The sequence below is a fragment of the Mauremys mutica genome, chromosome 1 (assembly GCF_020497125.1).
Source record: "Mauremys mutica isolate MM-2020 ecotype Southern chromosome 1, ASM2049712v1, whole genome shotgun sequence".
Lineage (NCBI taxonomy): Eukaryota > Metazoa > Chordata > Testudines > Geoemydidae > Mauremys > Mauremys mutica.
The window spans coordinates 231,685,888-231,693,771 of NC_059072.1; the positions used below are offsets into that span (position 1 = coordinate 231,685,888).

At 49.1% G+C, this 7,884-nt stretch overlaps 2 non-coding genes across 2 annotated transcripts; both read right to left on the bottom strand.

Annotated features, from left to right (window-relative positions):
- Positions 1-3,193: 3,193 nt before the first annotated feature.
- Positions 3,194-3,266, bottom strand: TRNAR-UCU. The gene has a single exon. It is a non-coding gene; the product is annotated as a tRNA-Arg (tRNA).
- A 1,078-nt stretch (positions 3,267-4,344) lies between these two features.
- TRNAR-UCU lies at positions 4,345-4,417 on the bottom strand. The gene has a single exon. It is a non-coding gene; the product is annotated as a tRNA-Arg (tRNA).
- Positions 4,418-7,884: the final 3,467 nt, after the last annotated feature.

Below are 7,884 nucleotides of genomic sequence, written 5' to 3' on the forward strand. Positions count from 1 at the left end.
GAGGAAAAGTTGAGGTGCCTTTATTATTCTTTTGTTCCATTCTTTCTTTCTATGGGGAACTTGCCAATGCAATATCACTGTCTTCCTTTTAAACAAATAAAACTTAAAAAAAAGGCAATGGCTGTTGAAAATAGCAATTCCAGTCCTAAAAACCACTGGGAAGCATTTCTTGCTCAATTTTATCCTACTTTTGCTACAGCAAGTTACAGTGGATCAGTATATTTGATTTGGGAGAAATGAAATAACAGCTGCCCAAATTGAGCTTGAGCCCTCCTGAATTTTGAGGGTGTTCAAATCTGGAAGGCAGGTGCTAGATTCCCTTTCTGAATATTAGCTAAATCTGGAAAGGAAAAGTCAGTTTCTGCTTCCATGGCTCAGAAGTGGAAATTCTCCTACGTGCCTGGTACTTTATCTAAAGCTGCCGAAGTTCCCTAGCAGAGCCTCCCCTCCATTTTAAATTCTAGTGGGCTCCTCCCTTGCTAAGCTTCAGATAGAGAGGGGCACTGTCTTTTTAGTCCACCCAATTCCTTCTTTGGGGGCTGCAAGGTGAGGTCACACGAGTATCCCTAATTCAATCTGGGGAAGTCTTCTGAAGGGGATATTTGGGCCAAAGCCTTCTACTCCTTGGGCACACTTGTTCCCCATTCACAGTGCCACCCCTTTCAACGCACAGCAAGCTGCAGCATGGCACACTTACCTCACTCCCTGCCCCCTCCCTTCCCTGTTGATAGCAGCCAAGGGATTGCTGGGAATTGTAGTTCTTTCGTTGCTCCAGGGCTGGCTCTATAGGCAGGGAGCTAGGCAAAGAACTACAGCTCCCATGGGTTCTCAGCTCCCATGCGGGATCCCCAGCTGCTCCATGGCTCTGCTTCTACAGGGTTGTGAGAGGGGAGGATGTGAGTTTAAAAAAAAAAAAAAAAAGGATGGCCAGAATGCTGCCCCCTGGAAATGAGCTGCCCCAAGCACCTGCTTGTTTTGCTGGTGCCTAGATCTGGCCCAGGTGAGTGCAACTTGCTGGCCAATGACTGGAGCAGTATTGCAATGGATCAGAGGGAGGCTCCCTATTCTGTGCTCTGTAATAACCATTGAATCAGGCTGGGGCAGCAACAAGTAAGAGTAGGTCACAGTAACAGGAAACCACAGCTCCAGGAGGGAGCAGTGTGTGTTTTACCCCAGCTGAGTGTTGATTAAAAAGGCCTGTTTTACTTGTACAATGTTCATTTTCTTTGTTTCTACTGTTGCTTCCTCTAACTGTAAATCACAAGCAGCCCAGCACTTCTTCATTTTTCTTGTCTAAACACTTCCTCCTGAACATGGCGTCCATCAGCACTCCAAATGGGTGCTCGACAAGGAAGTCTCTGCAGCTCGGCCGTGGAGGCCAAACAGGAAGAGTATGTGAGGGACAGAGACAGGCTACAAAATTCCAAGGGGGGTAGCATGCGCCAGTCAAAGGATGCCAGCAGTGGGGGCTTGAAAGCCGCTTTGTCTTCTTGAGGGAAGAGCAGTAAAAACAAGTAAGAGGCTCAGAGAAGATACCCGGAAGAGGGGAGACATGGTAAAAGGGGCAGGCCTTCCAGATTCTCCTTGGTAAGCTGTAGCACAAGTGCATTTGTGTAGTCGTGGACGCGAGGTGAAGGTGATGGAGTAGAAATCATTGGGTGTTGCATGTGCAGGTTTGAATCTTGTTGACTATGTTCTTTCCCCTGTGTGGGTTTGCCTTTTGCTGGCCTTGTGTTTTCCAAAAGTAGCGGATGGGCCTCTGGATATCAGTAGACCTTTGCAAGGGCCCTTTGGTGCTCTTGGGACATCTCGCAGCGCTGCCCAGTTCCCATCTGGCTCTTGCTTCCTCAAGTAGAAGAGGGTGGTGGTTGCTCTTTAGTCTTCTTGCCAGTCACGCCGTGCTTGGGGGGCCATCTTTCCCTGAGACCCAAGAGAGTCAGAAAGCCCAACTTGTCTGCAGTCTGTGGAGGCAGGAGATTGAGAAAAGAGTGACACCTATGGAGAGAGCCCTGCTTTGCCTGCCAGGGTCTCAGGAAGCTGCCCACATTCCTACAGGCTTTCAAGTAGCTACCAAGCCATAGTAGCTGGGAGAGTTGCAAAGTGCCTTGTCAGGCCAAGGGCTGTAAGCACAAGCAAGAGTCTGAGACAAGAGCACCCCATGTAGGGCTTGAACCCACAATCCCTGGCTTAGAAGGTCAGTGCTTTATCCATTAGGCCAGGTACCAAGTCACAATAGTCTCTGAGGAAAGCAGACAGATGAGATGGGCGCTAACATCTCACTATGGAGAGCTTCATTCATATGGGAGGGAAGAAGCGAGCCTTTGTGGCCTTGGCCAAGGACTGCTGCAGGACGCTGCCACTGTCAGACCATGTGTGGCCCTCCGCTCTGGATGCAGACAGGCTCTTTTATTGACTAGCTGAGCCAGGTCATTTTCTACAAGCCTTTGCATACTTCTGGCATGGTGATGACTAGCTCTTCTCAGCTCTAAGTCTCTGTGCTTTGTCTTGGGATGACTTCACCTGCCATCTTAAGGCCTGTTTAGCCACTGTAGGGATGTGGAAAGACACTGAGACGTGATGCTGCAAGAGAGGGAGGGAGAGCTGCGCTTCATGGTCAGGGGGACAGTCCATGCAGGTTTTGGCATGTAGGCAGCAAACAGCTGTGCTTGTGTATTCATGGCTGAAAGATGAAAGAGATGGAGTAGTAATCCATTGGGTGTTGCCTGCAGATCTTAGAATCCCATTGACTACGTGCCTTCCCTTTCACCGGCCTTGTGTTTTTCAAAAGTGGTGGACAGGCCTCTGGATATCGGAGACTTTCGCAAGGGGCCTTTGGTGCTCCTGCAATACCATACAGCACTAAGCAGTTTCCATCTGGCCCTTCCCCAGCAGGGCTTCCTGATGTAGAAGAGGTGGTGGTCGCTCTTTTGTCTTTCTGCCAGACATGCTGTGCTTGGGGGCCATCTTTCCCTGAGACTCAAGAGAGCCAGAAAGCCCAACTTGTCTGCAGTCTGTGGAGGCAGGAAAGCAAGAAAAGAGTGACACCTGCTTTGCCTTCCAGGGTCTCAGGAAGCTGCCCACTTTCCCACAGGCTGTCAAGTAGCTACAAAGTCATGGTAGCTGGAGGAGTTGCCAACTGCCTTGTCTTGTCAAGCCAAGGGCTGTAAGCACAAGCAAGAGTCTGAGAAAACAGTACCCCATGTAGGACTTGAACCCACAATCCCTGGCTTAGAAGGCCAGTGCCTTATCCATTAGGCCACTGGGGTGAGTATCAAGGTGCTATCTTCTCTGGGAAAAGTGAACAGGTGAGACGGGGGCTAACCACCACAGAGAGCTTCAATCGTATGGAAGGGAAGAAGCCTTGGCCAAGGACTGCTGCAAGACACTGCCACCATCAGACCATGTGTGGCCCTCCGCTCTGGATGCAGACAGGCTCTTTTAGCTGAGCCAGGTCATTTTCTACAAGCCTTGGCATACTTCTGGCATGGCAATGGCTAGCTCTTCTCGGCTCTAAGTCTCTGTGCTTTGTCTTGGGATGACTTCGCCTGCCATCTTAAGGCAAGTTCAGCCACTGTAGGGATGTGGAAAGACACTGAGACGTGATGCTGCACGAGAGGGAGGGAGAGCTGTGCTTCATGATCAGGGGGGCAGTCCATGCAGGTTTTGGCATGTAGGCAGCAAACAGCTGTGCTTGTGTATTCATGGCTGAGAGATGGAGTAGTAATCCATTGGGTGTTGCCTGCGGAGCTTAGAATCCTATTGACTTACGTGCCTTCCCTTTCACCGGCCTTGTGTTTTTCAAAAGTAGCGGATGGGCCTCCGGATATCAGAGACCTTCGAAAAGGCCCTTTGTTGCTCCTGCGATGTCACACAATGCTGCCCGGTTGCCATCTGGCCCTTCCCCAACAGGGCTTCCTGAAGTAGAAGAGGGTGGTGGTCGCTCTTTTGTCTTTCTGCCAGTCATGCTGTGCTTGGGGGCCATCTTTCCCTGAGACTCAAGAGAGCCAGAAAGCCCAACTTGTCTGCAGTCCCTGGAGGCAGGAGAGTGAGAAAAGAGAGACACCTGCTTTGCCTTCCAGGGTCTCCCAGGGCCTCAGGAAGCTGCCCACTTTCCCACAGGCTGTCAAGTAGCTACCAAGTATCAGAGGGGTAGCCGTGTTAGTCTGGATCTGTAAGAGCAGCAAAGAGTCCTGTGGCACCTGATAGACTAACAGACGTATTGGAGCATGAGCTCTTGTGGGTGAATACCCACTTCATTGGATGCATGCCATGATAGCTGGAGGAGTTTCCAGCTGACTTCTCTTGTCAAGCCAAGGGCTGTAAGCACAAATCTGAGAAAAAAAGTACCCCAGGTGGGACTTGAACCCACAATCCCTGGCTTAGAAGGCCAGGGCCTTATCCATTAGGCCACTGAGGTGGGTACCAAGTCACCATTTTCTCTGGTGAAAGTGAACAGATACGATGTGGGCTCAGAGCCCATAACAAGGAATTTTTGCACCCGAGGCAAGGGCCGGCTCCAGGCTCTTCAGCAGCGGGTCCCTGAGTCCCTCTTGGAGAAAAGGACCTGCCACCGAATTGCCACAGAAGAATGAATGAAGTGGCGGTGGCAATTCGGTGGCAGGTCCTTCCCTCCGAGAGGGACTCAGGGACCCGCCACTGATCGTGGTATAGCTGCGCCCCTCTGCTTTGCGCGCCCGAGACAAGTGCCTCACTCACCTTGCCCTTGTTATGGCACTGCAGGGGCTAACATATCACCATGGAGAGCTTCATTCGTATGGGACGGAAGAATCGAGCCTCTGTGGCCTTGGCCAAGGACTGCTGCGGGACGCTGCCACCGTCAGACTATCCGTGGCCTCCGCTCTGGCATACTTCTGGCATGGCAATGACTAGCTCTTCTCGGCTCTAAGTCTCTGTGCTTTGTCTTGGGATGACTTCACCTGCCATCTTAAGGCCTACTCAGCCACAGTAGGGATGTGGAAAGACACTGAGACATGATGCTGCAAGAGAGGGAGGGAGAGCTGCGCTTCATAGTCAGGGGATCAGGCCTTGCAGGGTTGGGGTGTAAACCATGTCACACACAGGTGAAGGCAATGGAGTAGAAATCCGTTAGGTGTTTCCCACAGAGGTGAGAATCCTGTCAACTATGGGTCTTGCCTTTTGCCAGCCTTGTGTTTTCCAAAAGTAGTGGATGGGCCTCTGGATATTGGAGACCTTCGCAAGGGCCCTTGGGTTTTCCTGCGCTGCCTCATAGCACTACCCGGTTCCCGTCTGGCCCTCCCACACCCAAACTCCATCCTAGAGCCTGTACCCACACCCCCTCCTGCACCCCAACCCTCTTCCCCAGGCTCAGCCCAAAGCCTCTTCCTGCACCCTGACCCCTCAGCACCAGCCCAGAGCCCACACCCCAACCCCGTGACCCAGCTTGGTAAAAGTAAGTGAGTTTGGGGGAAAGCTAGCGATGGAGGGAAGGAGGATGGAGTGAGTGTTGGTGGGGGCCTCAAGGAAGGGGCAGGGGATGGGGCAAAGGTGTCTGGGTTTGTGCAATTAGACAGTTGGCAACTCTAGAGCTAGAAGGTAGGGAAGAGGCTCAGGAAAAGGCTGCAAGTTTCAGGAGGGGACAGTCCTTGGCTGCTGACTAGAGAGTCGTTGAGCTGGAACCCAGAGTAGAGGGTGCTCTCGGGTCTCCTGCCACTGACTGAGGGAGTGGCACTATGGTGCAGCGAATGGGAAGAGTGCCTAGGACTGCTGAAGGAAGACTTTTGCATCCAGAAGGGGAAAATGCCCACAGTGACCTGGCTGGAGGGCCAACTCATGAACAGGGGTGCTGGAACAATTTCTATAGCAGGGATGCTGAGAGCCATTGAACCAAGTTGTAAACCCTGTATATAATGGAAACAGCTTCAAGCCAGGAGGTTCGACAGCACTACCAGCACCCTTAGTTCCAGCACTTATAGTCATGAAGAGACAGCAGCAGCTTGTGGAACAAGAGAGGGGCTGTAGACCAAAAGAGAGGCAGAGAGACACTGTGCAACTGCAGGAAGAGGCATCAACCTCATGAAGCTAATCCCCAGAATGGCAAGAAGGAAGCACTGTCCTAGCAATCAGTTGAGCATCCCGTCACATGTAGTTATTGCTACTATTTGTAGAATGGAGCTTCCAAGTATGATAGGCAAAACTATCATTTAGGGGGCTAAAGGATGATGTTTGGAATATATGGAACTACTTGTTAATAGCCTACAGTGTCAAGTCAGCTCTTTGTTCTGAGGTACTACAGAATAGAATATCAGGATGAGGATGGACCTCAGGAGGTCATCTAGTCCAACCACCTGCTCATAGCAGGACCAATCCCCAGACAGTTTTCTTACCCCAGATCCCTACATGGCCCCCTCAAGGATTAACTCACAACACTGGGTTTAGCAAGCCAATGCTCAAGCCACTGAGCTAGGCTATGCTTGCCTCTGTGGCTCTTTCCCATGATATCTGAAACACTTGGTGCCAGATTTTAAAGCTATTTAGGCACTTAATGATGCATATAGGCAACCAGCAGGATTTTTCAAATGCACCTACCTGCATCCTTAGGCACCTTTAAAAACTAACCCTTAGCTGAACAGAATGGGCCCCTTTTGTAAGTCTGGGAGCTTTGCCCTTGTATCTTACTACTTGTGTAGTCAAGTATAGCTTTGTAAAGGGAGTGTAAATTTCTGGCACTAATGTAAAGAAGCAGAGAATGCCACTAAAGCAGAATTCCTACTGCACTGGTGTGACTACATAAAATGTTAAGGCAGTGAGGAACTGAGCCTGTTACATAAACTTCAGTCACTGGGCTGAAGCAGCCTTGTCATAGCAGCTTCCACAGCTGCTGTGTGTCCTAGAGAAGAGGATTTTTTCCCTGTGTCACCACACATCTAACTGGAGTGGACTGGTGCTCTGGGTTTGGCCCGTGAAGCAGATAGACGATATATAACAGATACTTTACACAGTATTTCTATTAAATAAAATTCACTTGCTCATCTGGTGAATAAATAAGACCAATGCATAATTAATAGAATAAATCTAAAGAAAGGAAATTCTCTAGTTTATTTACTATACAATTTCTCTAAAGTATCCCCTTTATTTTTAGAACAGTGAGGTTAGCACTTAGTTTTGTCTGCCTTTTGTGTCCTTATATGCAGTGATGTTGGCCCCAGGATATTAAAGAGACAATGTGCGTGAGGTAATATCTTGTATTGGACCAACTTCTCTTGGTGAGAAGGACGGGCTTTTGCTCTTACACAGAGCTCTTCTTCAGTTCTGTGTAACTTGAATGCTCATCTCTCTCACCAACAGCTGGCCCAATAAAAGATATTACCTCACCCACCTTAGTTTTCCTTGTTCTTGTGTGGATTTAAATCTCTTCTAAAGTGAAGGAAGGATACATTGCAGGAAATAGGCTGAACAGCTTTATGCAAGAGTTTCTATTCAATTTACTGTAAAACAGAGAGAGAATTCAGTTTTCCTTCTCGCTAGTTGATTGACTGGGTCTTCTATCAAAATGGCTTGAAATGCTCTAGCAAGTCGGGATTTGCTCCATAAACTAGAGAAGAGTTTTGAACGTCTTAAAAACTTTAAAGCCAGTAAGAACTTTGATTTTTTTTCCTTTCTCCACTGCAGTCAGGATTTTAGAACAGGGGGCCATGACATAGACGTCACTTAGGGCAGTGGCTCTCAACCTTTCCAGACTACTGTACCCCTTTCAGGAGTCTGATTTGTCTTGCGTACCCCCAAGTTTCACCTCACTTAAAAACTACTTGCTTATAAAATCAGACATAAAAATACAAACTGTCACAGCCACACTATTACTGAAAAACTGCTGACTTTCTCAGTTCTACCATATCATTATAAAAT